Source organism: Diabrotica virgifera, chromosome 2 (assembly GCF_917563875.1).
Source record: "Diabrotica virgifera virgifera chromosome 2, PGI_DIABVI_V3a".
Classification (NCBI taxonomy): domain Eukaryota; kingdom Metazoa; phylum Arthropoda; class Insecta; order Coleoptera; family Chrysomelidae; genus Diabrotica; species Diabrotica virgifera.
In genome coordinates, this window is record NC_065444.1 from 168,376,921 (window position 1) to 168,393,718 (window position 16,798).

The following is a 16,798-nucleotide window of genomic DNA, read 5'->3' on the forward strand; positions in this document are numbered from 1 at the left end:
ATTATTTAAACAATGTTCCGGACCTTTTTGAGCAGAAGGATAACTCATATATTATTATATGAGTTATTTTCAAGCAATTTCTGCAAAAAAAAAATATAAGTCACCTCTCAACATCCAAATGTACTAATATTTTTAGAGATACAAATGCAGTCTATAACAGTAAACCAGAAAAATAACAGAAAGTTTCATTTAGCAGCTTCTTTGGTCTGCGTTGCTGTCCAGGGTATTCGGAGTATTCTTCTATGCAACCACATTTTAAACATTCTCATCGGACATCTCTTCAAATGGACATCAGCCGTCAGAATCCAGGTCTCGGTCTCATATAACAACACTGAACTGCGGAAGAAAGATTGAATTTTTAAAAGCTTTATGTGAGTTGCTTAAATTCTGCATTTGAACTCTTAACATTGGTCTAGTTAAAATTAGTTAGTCAGTATAAATATACGTTTGAAAACTCCAGGGGGCACAAATCTATAATTGACTTTATAGTCACTAATAGAAAAATCCATCGAAAGCAGATTCTAGATATTCGAACTTTAAACTCGGCAGACGCAGGGAGTGAACACATACTAGTCCTAGCAAAAATAAGAATGAAAATAACACCAAAACATTTTATACAGGAAATCACCGAGGAAAAATTCAATAAGAATTGCTGTGGAACGATTCTACAAGAGAAATGTACCAAAGGAGGCTAGCACAGAAGATACAGCTGAAACAAATAGACGACATCAAAGATATAAACGCCAGCTGGGAGAAAATTAAAAACAACATTGAAGAGGCAGCAACAGAAGCTCTAGGAAAACGCAAAGTTATACTTAACAAGAGAAACAACAACAATACACTATGGTTCAGAAAAGAAATGAAAGAGAAATGTAAAGAGAAGCGAAAGACCTACATGAAGTATAAAACATCAAACACTCAAGAATCCAGAGACACCTATAGAAGAATACGAAATGAAACAAAGCAATTGGTAAGAAGAACAAAAAACGAACACTGGGAACAGTTTACAAAATGGATGGAAAGTTACTTCTACGGAACACAAAAACAAATACGGAGATTCATAAGAAACCAACGGAAAGAAATGGCAGAATTGAAGGAATACAATAACATACCAGCAAAAAAATGGGAAAGATACTTGACGGAACTGTTTAAAGGAAAGGAAAATTATAATGAAAACAATAACCTACCTGAATTAAGACACGAAATAGAAATCAGTTTTCAGGAAATAGAGGTAGCCATAAATTCACTCAAAAACAGAAAGTCACCAGGACCAGACGGAATAACCAACGAGCTTCTAAAATACGGAGGAGAAAGTATAACTCTAGAGATATAAAAACTAATATTGCACTGCAAGATACCAGAAACATGGAGAAACAGCATAATGATACTAATGTTCAAGAAAGAAGACAAAGAAGACCCCAACAATTATAGAGGTATAAATCTAATGAACACCGCAATTAAGCTAAGGATTCAGATCCGGAAGATCCTGCGTAGACGCCGTATTTGTACTGAGACAAATCACGTAAAAGGCCATTGAGTACAATAAACCAACATATCTATGTTTTATAGACCTGTCAAAGGCTTTCGATCGCATCCAAGTCGAAGACGTCTTACATTTACTGTATAGAAGAAACATACCAATCAATATTATACAAACCGTCGAAAACATCTATTTTCATAATCGAATACAGGCAAAGATAAATGAAAAACTAACTCAGTTTATACCAGTACAAAGCGAAGTCAGACAAGATGACTCATTAAGCCCACTGCTCTTTAATATAATAATGGACGAAATAATAGAAGCAGTACGTAAGGGTCATGGTTACAGAATGGGGAACAAAGAAATCCAAATATTATGTTATGCAGACGACGACGCAATAATCGCCGAGACAGAAGACGATCTCCAAAGATTAACACATATCTTCAATACAACAGCCAAGAAATACAATATGATAATATCAGCAGAAAAAACCAAATGTGTGACAGCATCTAAATACCCACTACGATGTAAAATCAAAATTGATGGAAACATAGTAAAGCAAGAAGCAAGGTTTAGATATCTGGGAATAGATATGACCAGTTACGGAGATGTTGAAGAGGAAGTACGACAACAAAGCTTAAAAGCAAGTAAAGCGACGGGATCCCTTAATGACACAATCTGGAAGAACAAACACCTAAGACAAGACACAAAAGCAAGAATCTATAAAGCAGCAAGTAGACCTATATTGACATACACGGCGGAGACAAGACCTGACACACCTAAAACGAGACGACTAGTAGAAACAACAGAGATGAAAATATTCCGACGAATATCAGTCTGTTGGGTAGGGAGAGGAGCGAAAACATAAGAAGATCATGCAATGTAGAAGACATAAATAGATGGTTGACAGAACGGAAACAGAAGTGGAACGAACACATTAGTAGAATGGCAGAGGATAGGATAGTACGAATAGCACGAGATAAGTCACCAAATGGACGAAGAAGTATTGGCAGACCAAGAAAAAGATGGTGCGATAACTTAAATAAATTAGGAGGCTAATATTGAGTAAAAAACAGGCTTTAAAACATACACATAAGAAGGAAGAAGAAGAAGAAGAAGGTCTAATTAATCTGTAATATATCATACCAGATATTTATGTATATTAAGTAACGCTCTTAATGTTTTGTTCATCTATCTGAAACTGAAAGGAAGCATTGTTGTAAGCTTGGCCACTGAATATCATAAATTTTAGCTTAAAAGTATACATTTTTGACCCTTTTTTCTACCTGTCATGTTTATGAAATCCCATAACTCTTGAATGTCCTGCCGAGTGTCGTATAAAATAACAGTGCCGTCAGCGTATCAAAGATATTTGATCAGTTCGCCATTGATTTTAACTCCAAAGTCTTATTTTGCAAAGGCTGTCTGAAAATGATACATGAGTAGATATTAAATAACAGGGGGTATAGAATGTATCCTTGTCTGATGCCTCTTGGAATGTAACTTTCGTCGGTTAATCTCCCATCGATTCGTATGACTGATTTCTGCTCACAATACAAGTTTTCTATTATACGTAGGTCTCTAGCATCAATGCCCTTTTTTAATATGTTCAAAAGTATTCCATGCTGTACCCCGTTAAAAGCCTTTTCATAATTAATGAAAGTCACTTAAATATCTTTAAGTTGCTCGCGGCATTTTTAGAGAAGTAAATTGGAGAAAGCCCCTGGTTAGGATTTGATAACATCAGAATTACTTCAGAAACTACCGAGAAAAGCAGTGGTTAACAGAAATATACAACAGCATACTACGTCTTCGCTACTGTCCAATACAATGGAAATTAGCTCAAGTTACTATGATTCCGAAACCTGGTAAACCCGCAACACAAGCAAATTCATGTCGCCCCGTAAACCTACTCCCAATAATGTCGAAAGTATTAGAACTGCTGCTATTACATAAAGTCGAGCAAGTTTTCCCCATAAACGGAATTATACTACAACACCAATTCCGATTTAGACGTGAACACTCAACCATCCAACAATGCCTCTCTCTCTCTCCTGTCGTTTCCCCATTACTGAGGATCGTGATTTCTTCCAATATTCCTAACAATGTTTCTCCATTGGTATCTATCTTCAGCTGCTCTAAGAGCTTCGCAGAATGAGTTTCCAGCTGAATGCTTTATTTGGTCAGACCATCTAGTTGGTGATCGTTCTCTTGATCTTCTCCCCGGAACGTTTCCAGAAACAATTAATCTCTCCAAACTGTCGTCACCTCTGCGAACCACGTGACCAAAGAATTGCAGAATTCGTTGCAGACATATTGTGGACAGCCTTTTTTTAATATTGAGTTGGTTTAGAATGGAAACGTTTGTCCTATGAGCTGTCCAAGATATGCGCAGCATTCTTCTCCAGCACCACATCTCAAAGGCATCAATTTTTTGGCGCTCGCATGCGCGAAGAGTCCAAGTCTCTGCTCCGTATAGAAATATTGAGAATATAAGGGCATTCACCAGTCTCATCTTGATATTTTGAGAGAGAGATCTGTCTTTCCAAAGTTTAGTTAGGCGACTCATCGCATTTTTTGCCATACCAATACGTCTCCGAACTTCTGCTTCACAGTTACCATCGTTAGTTATACTAGACCCGAGATAGACAAAGGTGTTTATTATCTGGTATTCCTGTAATATGTTAGTCAGTTGAATAGTGTCAAATCTGTCGACCACCATTATTTTTGTCTTAGCTTTATTGATTTTCAGACCAACTTTATTGCTTTCGTACTCAACTTTTCGCAGAAGATCAAACATTTCTTGCTCATTTGCTGCTATAAGTATAGTGTCATCAGCAAATCTTAAATTGGAGATTTTTCTACCAGCTACTGTTACTCCACCGGCCCATCCTTCTAAAACCATCCTCATAACATGTTCACCATAAATGTTAAATAAGTCAGGTGACAACACGCATCCTTGTCTAACACCTCTCTCGGTCTTGAATTGGTTTGAGAACTTCTGATCTAGTCGTACTGTCGCTGTATTAGACTGGTACAGATTTTTAATAAGTGTCACCAGGTGCATTGGTGCGCCCATTTCAATTAAAATTGACCACAGATTTATCCAGCTTACACAATCAAATGCCTTTTGGTAGTCAACGAAGCATTTAATCATAGGTACTTGAAATTCTCTAGACTTTTCAGTGAGTTGTCTCAGGTTCAGGATTTGTTCCCTTTTACCTTTACCCTTTACAAACCCCGCTTGTTCCTGAGGTATTTGGTAATGTAGATAGGTTTTTAATCTGTTTTGATGATATGCAACAAGATTTTACTAGCATGTGTTATTAGTGACAGTGTGCGGTGGTTTTCACATCTGGTAGTAGTTCCTTTTTTGTGTAGTTGGATATAAATTGAGGTACACCAATCAGATGGCCATTTACCTGAATTCCAAACAGCGACACAGATAGAATGGATGATATGTAATCCTTTGTCACCTAGTAACTGTAGTATTTCACATGGTATTGAATCAATGCCTGGGGATTTATTTCTCTTTAGTGATTTAATTGCATCTTTGACTTCAGCGAGTAAGACAGTAGGTTCTTTAGGGTAGTCAGAAGGCCACTGATTTTCTGCTGATACCTCGTTATTTTTATATAGCTCGCCACAGTAGTTTCGCCATATTTCCAATATTTCATCAGTATTGGTCTTTAAATTACCTTCCTTATCTATTACAGACCACGTTTTAGGTTTAAATTCTCTGGTAAGGAGTTTAATCTTCTGGAATAAGTCCCTCGGTTCATTTCGACAGCCATGTTCCTCTATCTCTCTGCATATTTGAGAGATGTAATCAGCTTTATCTTTGCGGCACTGTGTTCTGATTTCTCTCGAAAATGCTCTGTATTCATCGTTTGTTCCGTATCTAGTTTTATGTTCTTTTCCGCGTTGAATCACAGTCCACGTATTATCGGATATCCATGGCTTACGGCCAGTGGAAACCGCTGCCTCACAGTCTTTTGCAGCCTCGATTACCTTTTTTTTGAGATAGATCCAAGTGCTCTCAGGCTCACTATCTACTTGGTCTAAAGAAAGAGCATCTTCTAAGTTTTGTTGGAAGTCATTGATTTTTGATGAACTTAGAGACATGACTTTTCTCTGGGGTGTTCTTTTGGAGACTTTAAAACGAAGTCGAACGTTCAATACCAGGAGTTGATGATCGCTTCCATAGTCTGCGCCAGGAAATGTTTTACAGTTGATGGACGACGACTTCCATCTTGATCTTATTAGGATGTAGTCTATTTGATTCCTTGTTCGTCCATCTGGGCTGCGCCATGTGTATAATCTCCGTGGATGATGTTGATATAACGTGTTTGTAATTGTAAGATGTTGTTCTACACAGAACTCCACTAGACGGTCACCATTCTCATTTCTCTGTCCCAGTCCATTTTTGCCCAGCACTACTTCAATATTTTCATTAGATGACCCCACTTTGGCGTTAAAATCTCCTAAAATTATGACGAGTTCACGATTCGGAATAGCGCGAACAGTTTCTTCTAGACGACCATAGAACCTGTTGATGTGCAGTGCAGCTGTTGTAGGAGCGTATACCTGGACAAGGTGTAGGGTATTGGTGGATATTCTCATTGTAAAGAGAAAAACTGACAGAGCGTGTTGCGACATTATGAGTGAAATAAAAAAATGTAACAGAAAAAGATAAAAACTGAAGACGGAATTCAACCCAACGTGAAAAAGATTAAACGTAAGAAGAGATAGAGAAATTTCTGTCAAAATTTGGTATTTATGACCCTTAAAATAACACCAAATGCTAAAATTTATTAGCCTGCAGATAGTGTGGATGTCTCGTCAGCCGAGGGTATGATCAGTGGCGTGGTAATTTTATGGTCAAACTACGTTTTGTTCTAATTTTTATCATTGTGAGAATTAAAAAAATCAACTAATATTTTTATCTCCACACTGAGAGCGGTCAACTTTTTGGTTGCCTGTATTCTTCGGGACATATTCGGGACATTTTATCACAAAGTGTAAATATTACTAATTTTACCATCTTGTATGGTATCTGCGTTCTCTTTCTTTTCCACTATTATATATATTATATCTCTCTTTGCCGACGTTTAGATTAGGACCCACTTGAATCTCGCTTCAACACGCGCCTCGACCTCGTCGTGAGAATTCTCCATAAGGGATATTTTCCTGTCAACAATAGTATTATATCCAATTTCGCAGTCGTTAAATTTAGAGGATACAATTATTGCGACTCCATTTGTACTTTTGTTATCTGGGCCTGAAAAATAGACGAAGTTGCCAGCTGTTGTTTTAAAATGCCCTTTTCCTCTCCAGTGAGTTTCTGAGAGTCCCAGTACCGAAATATTGTGGTCTGCCATTTCTTTTTCAATGATGTGTAACTTTCCAGGGTTTTGGATCAGTCCCTGGACGTTCCATGTACCAATTCGCTGACATTTTCTTAAATTAAATGAAAATTTGGATTCAGTCGCACAATTTCTGCCAGGTGCCTGGTCCCTCACACCTTGGCAGCCGGTAGCAAATTTCACACCATCCGACCCGGAACCGAGATGGCGCCGAGCGTGAGTCGGGTCGCTACACATTCCATCTTCACTTACCAAAATTGTCATCGTTATGGGAACCAACAATGCCACAGAATAGTAAATATAATTAAAAACTCTTGAAGAGAAAAAGTTTTGCGCTGGAGTGTTTATCGATATAAAACAGGGATTTTATAGGGTATGGCATCAAGGTCTCCTCTATAAACTGAAATTACACCTAACAGTCCAACTATACTTTATTCTAAAATCGTATCTTACTGACCGATACTTTCGATCGAAGTCAAAATTGAAGATAACTTCTCAAATTACCACATCATCCAATCTAGCGTATCACAGAGTAGCGTTCTCCCCCCATTTCTGTATCTGATATTTACATCCGACGTTCCAACCAGAAATGATATACCTTTTGCCGATGATACGGGAATCTTAGCAGTGGATGTCGACCCTAATGTACCATCACAAAAAGTACAAAATCATTTAGAGCAATAACAAACTCGCTCAAGCGATGGAAAATAAATTTTAATGCCAGCAAATCAGTACAAATTACTTTTACAACCAGAAAATCTGCATATCCTAAAGTTTCTATAAATAATACTCCGATTCCCATCAAACCAGTTGTTAAAGATTTGGGATTGCATCTGGATGAAAAACTTATATGGAAAACGCACATTAAAACTAAACGTAAACAATTAGATCTTAAACTAAAAAATATGAACTGGCTATTTAACAAGAGGTCTCGGTTATCTCTTGAAAATAAACTGCTTCTGTAAAAAGCTATACTTATACCAGTTTGGTCATACGGAATAGAACTATGGGGCTGCAGTAAACCTTCAAATAAGAAGATACTCCAAACATTCCAGTTCAAAATACTCCGTGTGATAAGTAAAGCTCCATGGTACGTATCCAACCAGACATTTCACAATGATCTGGACATCCCACTAATTAGGGACTTAATAAAGAACCGTTCAATAAAATGTAAAAATCGCACTACTGACCACAATAAGGAATTGATAAATAATTTATTCACCCAACCACATGCTGAAAGAAGACTGAAGAGGATATGGCCAGACGACCTACCACAATAATGCTTAGAGACTAACTTAGTACCTAACTCATGTTAATTGACTTACATACCATTTACTTATTACTTTGTATATAGAGTAGATTGTAAAAATGCAGTGTATCAAATAAAATAATGCCTCATGGGTACATAACGCATTACTAAATCCAAACTGTTTTCATCTAGGTCTTTTTTGCAATGATTTCTTATTCTTCCATGGATAATGCGGAGAAACATTTTTATTATGTGGCTGATCAGAGTACATAATTAGTATGTCTTTGTCGCAATTTTTTGCTCGCTGCTTCTTCGGAATTGCTATATAAAGAGACAATCCATTTCTAGAAGCATGGCCGTTGGTCAGCCTTGCAGAGACAGCATGGACATTGGCCAGCCATGCTGACTCAGACGCGGTGCGGGCTCGGTGCGAATATGTGTGGCCCAACCTCGACTCGGGGGGGTCTTGGCTGACCGCACAACTCGCTTCTATCTCGAACGGTCGTCCATGATAGTTAGGTCAATGGGTAGCCCCATTATTCTTAATTTTGACCATATTTTATCTCTCCATCGCATTCCTGGACGTCCTAAGGGCTTTTTTCCTGTCGAGGCTTCCTCCCAGATAAACTTCGCAAGGCGGTTATTAGGGAGTCTATGGATATGACCTGCCCATCTTAGATGTTGGGACTTAATCTCTTAGACTACGTCGCTAGCCCTATACACCTGTTGTCCTCGGCATTTGTTCTCATTCGGTATTGGTTAGTACTAGGGTCGCGATTATGTCGAAAGATTAGTCTAAAAATTTTTATCTCAAAGTACCAGAGTTTTCTTGCTATTGCCTTTATCAGAGTCCACGTCTCATACCCATACATGAGCACCGTTCTAATCACTGTTTTATGTACCCTAATTTCCTAATTTTTGATGTTCGTGTTATGCTTTTCGATTTAATAATTTTTGAGACTATACACGCATCTATTTGCTGCCAGGATTCTCCACTTTTATCTCTTTGCGGATTGGTTGATTTATATAGCTTTAGCAATGCATTGTTGCGACCCTCAGTCTCCAATGAAAGCCACAATTTTGGATACTTGTTCTGACCTGTCAAGTTTGGAATATTATGGCATTTTATATACTCAAAAGCGGCAATATAGGTATGCTACTAGTCTGATTCTGATAAAAAACCTCTTTTGGAATTAAAAACATATTGTCCCAGAAAACAGAAAACAGAGCTGTACACGCGGTTTTCAGATCTACAAATGGATGGATGGTATGTAAAAAGGCGCAGATAGATATCCGCGCCGCGAACACCGCGCCCTGTGAGCGCCGCGCGTTCGTGGCGCGGTTAATGTTTGTTAGAATTTTTCATTTTGACGAACCTTACGCGATCCAGGGGAAACTTACGAACAATTAGTAATTGTAGATAATCATCTCTCGGCCCTGTACTTCTACCACATCTTATTTTGGCATTGTTCTGAAACTATTTTCTTGTGGCATCTTATGCATTTTACTATTTTATGTGGAATAAGCTACAATTTGAGTTTGAATCAAGTTTATTTGACGTTCCAAATAAACAGTAAAAATATCTCTAATAAAATATCTCAAACGTTTCGTGTTGATTTTGAGAGTAAACTAAATGTAGGACCAAATGTTTACCTTATTGGGATAGTATCATGAGGTTTTTTTCCTCGTTATTTACTATGTGATCACTGGCAGAAGATTTCACTGTAATCATATATGATTTTTCTGATATTCTCTTATTTTCTTTCTTCTGATTTTCGGATATGCTTCAATTAAAGTTGGTTTCACGCAATCGCATGAACTATCATCTTATAATAAAGTCAACCCTTTCGCGTTTCTGCTCCTGATATAAAATCGTAAAGATTCTCGAATTTTAAGCGATTGTTTCAGTCCTGAACATTTTAGGGACTACATTTTTCGCTTTCTGGTGACACAATTATAATATATCTGCTTGTTCCAACTCCGTTGCTTCAACAGAAACGAAGTTAAAAAACTATAGGTTCTTTCAAGTTGTGCGCTACCGTTTTCGCTTTCCGGTGACACAATTGTAATATACATGCTTGTTCCAACTCCATTGCTTCACCAGAAACGAAGTTAAAAAACTATAGGTTCTTCCAAGTTGTGCGTTACCTTTTTCGCTTTCCGGTGACACAATTATAATATATCTGCTTGTTCCAACTCTGTTGCTTCAACAGAAACGAAGTTAGAAAACTATAGGTTCTTATAAGTTGTGCGCTACCGTTTTCGCTCCCGGTGACACAATTATAATATATCTGCTTGTTCCAACTCCGTTGCTTCACCAGAGACGAAGTTAGAAAACTATGGGCTCTTCCAAGTTGTGCGTTACCTTTTTCGTTTCCCGGTGACACAATTATAATATATCTGCTTGTTCCAACTCCGTTGCTTCACCAGAAACGAAGTTAGAAAACTATGGGCTCTTCCAAGTTGTTCGTTACCTTTTTCGCTTTCCGGTGACACAATTATAATATATCTGCTTGTTCCAACTTCGTTGCTTCACCAGAAACGAAGTTAGAAATCTATAGGTTCTTCCAAGTTGTGCGTTACCTTTTTCGCTTTCCGGTGACACAATTATAATATATCTGCTTGTTCCAACTCCGTTGCTTCAACAGAAACGAAGTTAGAAAACTATAGGTTCTTATAAGTTGTGCGCTACCGTTTTCGCTTTCCGGTGACACAATTGTAATATACATGCTTGTTCCAACTCCATTGCTTCACCAGAAACGAAGTTAAAAAACTATAGGTTCTTCCAAGTTGTGCGCTACCGTTTTCGCTTCCCGGTGACACAATTATAATATATCTGCTTGTTCCAACTCCGTTGCTTCACCAGAGACGAAGTTAGAAAACTATGGGCTCTTCCAAGTTGTTCGTTACCTTTTTCGCTTTCCGGTGACACAATTGTAATATATCTGCTTGTTCCAACTGCGTTGCTTCACCAGAAACGAAGTTAGAAATCTATAGGTTCTTCCAAGTTGTGCGTTACCTTTTTCGTTTCCCGGTGACACAATTATAATATATCTGCTTGTTCCAACTCCGTTGCTTCACCAGAAACGAAGTTAGAAAACTATGGGCTCTTCCAAGTTGTTCGTTACCTTTTTCGCTTTCCGGTGACACAATTATAATATATCTGCTTGTTCCAACTGCGTTGCTTCACCAGAAACGAAGTTAGAAATCTATAGGTTCTTCCAAGTTGTGCGTTACCTTTTTCGCTTCCCGGTGACACAATTATAATATATCTGCTTGTTCCAACTCCGTTGCTTCACCAGAGACGAAGTTAGAAAACTATGGGCTCTTCCAAGTTGTTCGTTACCTTTTTCGCTTTCCGATGACACAATTGTAATATATCTGCTTGTTCCAACTCCGTTGCTTCACCAAAAACGAAGTTAGAAAACTATAGGTTCTTCCAAGTTGTGCGTTACCTTTTTCGTTTCCCGGTGACACAATTATAATATATCTGCTAGTTCCAACTGCGTTGCTTCACCAGAAGCGAAGTTAGAAATCTATAGGTTCTTCCAAGTTGTGCGTTATCTTTTTCGCTTTTCGTTGACAATAATTGTCACCAGAATAATTATAATTATTATAATATTATATCTGCTTGTTCCAACTACGTTGCAGTTGAAGAAACAAAGTTAAATTTTTAATTTATGATTTTTTTTTTTTATATTGATAACGATTTCCGAAGTGAATGTCGAAACGTCAAGTAAACTTGATTTCAAACTCGAATTGTGGCTTATGCCCAAATAAATTAGTAAATCTTATTTTGTATTTCTCCCGCCGGTAAGAAGACAACATTTAAATGACCTTTTTTTACATTGGTCAGCATGTATATTTTTTTATTTCAGCTTCTATTTCCCTTCCGATTTCGGCTTTAAGTTGTTTTTTAAATGGTCCTTTGTTGAGGATACCACAATAATGATTTTCCACGGTAAATATCCCGTGGAATATCACGGGTATCAATAAGTTTGATATTTCCTTCCGACCACTCCATCACTAACAAATATTCAACTCAGGCGCGCCAAAACCAACAAACCGCTCGTAAGCCCGTCCAAATACGTATTGCGAACCATCAAAGCGTTTGTTGAAAAACCGACAGAAGTAAGATCGTGGTGCGCCGTGTGACAGCCGTTTGTGCGCCACTTGAAAACACGTACTAATCTAACAAACATGATGCGCGCGAGCGGCTCGCACACCGAGCGGAGTGCATATGTAAACCCGCCTTATCACAGTGAAAAATCAGGGCTCTCCCAAGTATTCCATATAATACATATTTTTTTACTTATCGTTTTTTTTTGTAATTCTTCTATTTTTGGATGATGCTCAGTTGTTGAACACACACAATATGTATATATAATATAATACTTTTTCTGGTTCTACACATTTTGAATATATGTGTGTGTGGGAGAAGATAGCTTAGAAGCAGGTCCATTAGTCACAGATCTTTATTTATTTTTTACCATGATCTATTAGTTTTATTATATCTATAACTGTTTCATTTAAATGACAATGTTTATTTTGGTAGGGGAGCCCAAGCGGGGATTTTTGCAGTTATTCGAGCAGATGTACCTCTACCATATATTGGCTCTTAACACAGGGAAGTTCGTTAAGGGGGGCCCGAAAAAAAATATCTATGGTTAAAAATACTCGAAATTGTCAGATTAAGATAAGGTAAGTTGAGTACAAGCAAGAGAGTGTATATTTCAGAGAGAGTCAAATAGTTTCACAAAAGAAAAGCGAATATTTCGCGAAATAAACGTCAGGTCGAAAAACTAAAAAATACTTCTTCAATATTTTTCAAGAATCTATCGAATGGTGCTAAACCTGACCCCCACGGAGAGGGGTGGGGGGTAAATTTAAAATTTTAAATACAAACCCCGCGATATTTCGCAAAATAAACATCAGATCGAATAATTGCAAAATTCACTTTCAAAATGCTTTTGAAAAATCTATCGAATGGTGCCAAACACGACCCCCACGGAGGCGGAGTGGGGGGTTACTTTAAAATCTTAAATGGGACCCCCAAATTTTTATTGCAGATTTGGATTCTTTACGTAAAAATAAGCAACTTTTATTCGAGACGTTTTTTCGAATTATGGATAGATGGCGCTGTAATCGGAAAAAACGATTATTGGAAATGGAAAATTAAATTAAAAAATGACAAGCGCCCGCTAAAATGGAACATTTTACTTAACTTTTTTTGATTTTACGACCTAATAATCACAACCCAATTGGTCCCCATAACGCTCGAGTGACTGCAAATTTAGCATACTTTACTCCCCTACTATTTCTTTCAAAGAGTCAATTAGAAACTTAATAGGTACTCTAATACTAATTGAACAATACACTTGTGCTTATTGTAGACTGTAATATACATAATTGATCTATATATAGGGTTACCATACGTCCGGATGTCGTCCGGACAGTCCGGATTTGAAAGACGTGTCCGGATTGGGGTCCAGATATGGGAAATGTCCGGATTTTTTTGCTTTACTAAAAAAATGGTAAATACTGGGCCCAACGGTGGGAAATTTCATTCTGCGCAGCACCTTAGGTCTAAAGTATGTTGAAACATAAGTATATGTATTTTAAACTGGCAGAGATTTTCAATGTTAGTTGCATATTTTAGCGAAACAGCTGTACTTTTAATGCTGCCATGTGCATTTCGCATATATGTACAATGTAGAGGTAGCAACGCAATCAAATTCACATTTTACATTTTCTACAACCCCTTGGACTACCCCTGTCCGGATTTGGCCTTAATAAATTATGGTAACCCTATCCATATAGCTCTTGTTAATTTTGCATTCCAAGAAGATATGAATCATTAGATAGAATCATCTGATAGAAACATTATCACAAAAGCAAACTGATGAATTCATGTGCCGCATATTATCAGTGTTAAGTTTTTAATCTCACAATGGTAGAAATTCTTGAAATATTGTTCGATTGTTTTCCCATAGTTTACGGTTACTGTTTTTTTTTGTTTCACTTTATTATATTTTATTCATATTGACGATTTATATAATTTTAGTAAATTGTATTTGTTATTGTTTTTATTTTTATTTATGATTCTTGTAAGCTTTGTCTATAAAATTGTTAAATTTTACATGACAAATATTATTTCTATTCTATTCTGTTTTATACAGGGTGAGTCATGAGGAACTGTACATACTCCTACCTCGTATAGAGGCCCCTATGGGGAATAACAAATGACCATTAAAAAATGTCTGCTCCCATTGTTTAATAATATACAGGGCGAGTTTCGCATTTTGACAGAAATTTGTATTCGTCATAATTTTTGAACGGTCAGATCGATGTGTCTCTTATTTTGGTCAATCGTTACACTATTGCCACCTAATCAACTGATTTATTCAAACTAGAAAAAAATCAGGTCCGGCTTTAAAAAAATTAGTTCGTTTGGGTCTTAGAAAAAATTTCACCCTGTATAAGCTTTTTGAAAACTCTAATATGAATTTTACAAATTAGACAAATAGGCAATTAAAATAACATATTTATTTTTTTCCACACACGATTGCTTAATTTTTTATAAAAAAATCAAATTTGATTATGAATTAAAAGTTTGGTAAAGTGAACCATAGATTTAACAAAATTAACTTTTATTAACAAAATTAATTTTTTTTTGACAAATATTTAATTTATGTTTCCACCAATTAACTGATTTATTTAAACAAGAAAAAAATCAGGTCCGGCTTTAAAAAAATTAGTTCGTTTGGGTCTTAGAAAAAATTTCACCCTGTATAAGCTTTTTGAAAACTCTAATATGAATCTTACAAATGAGACAAATAGGCAATTAAAATGGCATATTTCTTTTTTCCCCACACGATTACTTATTTTTTTATTAAAAAATCAAATTTGACTATGCATAAAAAGTTTGGCAAAGTTTTTGCATAGATTTAAAAAAATTAATTTTTTTTACAAAAATGAATTTACAAAAACAACGTTTTTCTTAAAATTAAAAGTTTTACCATTTTTTTTTCTATAACACGTCTAGATCTAAAACTTCCCATAACACTTCTTTTGGACTCTATAGTTTAACATAAGGTGTTTTCGTGGAGCACGTCCTGAACGTGTTCAGAGGAAGAACGCTTGCGCATTAGAATTTTGGCTGTTCGCGGTGTTGAAAAATCCTCCTCTGAATAAAAAGTTCTCTGTTCGCGGAGCGCAACAACTTGTCCTGAACGTATTCGGAATGCGTTCAACAAGTTCTGGGATTAAAGAGAGGATTTATTGTCCGCACATGTGCAGAAGTTGATTTGACGAATTTATTTATTTTGTTAAGAGATTCGAGATTGTATTTCTAACCTAACAAGTTTAAAATTTTGAATTGTTGTGTTATCATACAAATGTTGTAAAAGGTAAGGTTTTTTAAATTGTATTATGTATTTCAGTTTCTTATTTTTAAAAACTTTTTAGATGATGAACCTCAGTTCAAGTGATGAAGATTTGGAAGAGATTGTAGGACTTTTAAATGTTCCAAAAAATGCAAATTTTTTTGAGGAAACTGTGCAACAATTTAATAACCAACAATTTATACAGAATTTTAGATTAAGTAGAGACTTAGCTGTAGATTTGGCAAATAAGTATGAAAGATCTCATTTCCACAATATTATGTAAAATTACTTTTCCTGTTTTGGAGTGTTGTTTGTCCTAGCGTAGATAAAGATAAAAGAATAAGGTTAGGCAATTGGCATAGGCAACCCAAAAAACATCCGGAAATTGTTCGTGCAGAAACAAATTCAGAATATATTCGGAGACACGCTTGCGCATATATTTGTATCCGGGTTAAGTTCAGAATACATTCAGGATGTGCTCCACGAAAACACCTATAGACGTGATCAAATCGATAAATTTTAAATTTTTCCACCTAATTTTTGCGATTTACAAGTTTGCAACTTTTACAAGAAGAAGACTGAAAGTCTACAACAATTTTCATAGTCTTCACAATGGTAAGAGGTATGTGCTGTAAAACATTTAGAAAAAAAAATATTAAAATGGAACAGAGTTGTAGCGAGTTAAACCGTGATGTGAGTTCATTTTTTTTTTATTTTTAGGTTAAAATTCCGATTTTGACAAATTTGATTTTTTAATAAAATATTAAGTAATCGTGTGGGGAAAAAAATAAATATGCCATTTTAATTGCCTATTTGTCTTATTCGTAAAATTCATATTAGAGTTTTCAAAAAGCGTATACAGGGTGAAATTTTTTCTAAGACCAAAACGAGCTAATTTTTTAAATCCGGACCTGATTTTTCTCTAGTTTGAATAAATTAATTGATTGGATGTTACCATAAGTTACTTATTTGTGCAAAAAAAAAATTAATTTCTGTAATAAAAGTTATTTTTTTTTAATCTATGGTTCACTTTACCAAACTTTTAATTATTCATAGTCAAATTTGATTTTTTTATAAAAAATTAAGTAATCGTGTGGGGAAAAAAATAAATATGCCGTTTTAATTGCCTATTTGTCTAATTTGTAAAAATCATATTAGAGTTTTCAAAAAGCGTATACAGGGTGAAATTTTTTCTAAGACCAAAACGAACTTATTTTTTAAATCCGGGCCTGATTTTTTTCTTGTTTGAATAAATCAGTTGATTGGTGGTAACATAAATTAAATATTTGTCCAAAAAAAATTAATTTTGTTAATAAAA

At 35.9% G+C, this 16,798-nt stretch overlaps 1 long non-coding RNA gene across 1 annotated transcript; it reads left to right on the top strand.

Moving 5' to 3' along the window:
• The first annotated feature begins 15,185 nt into the window (after positions 1 to 15,185).
• LOC114339538 (uncharacterized) lies at positions 15,186 to 15,779 on the top strand. The gene is made up of 2 exons (XR_003653939.2): positions 15,186 to 15,504; positions 15,563 to 15,779. It is a non-coding gene; the product is annotated as an uncharacterized LOC114339538 (long non-coding RNA).
• Positions 15,780 to 16,798: the final 1,019 nt, after the last annotated feature.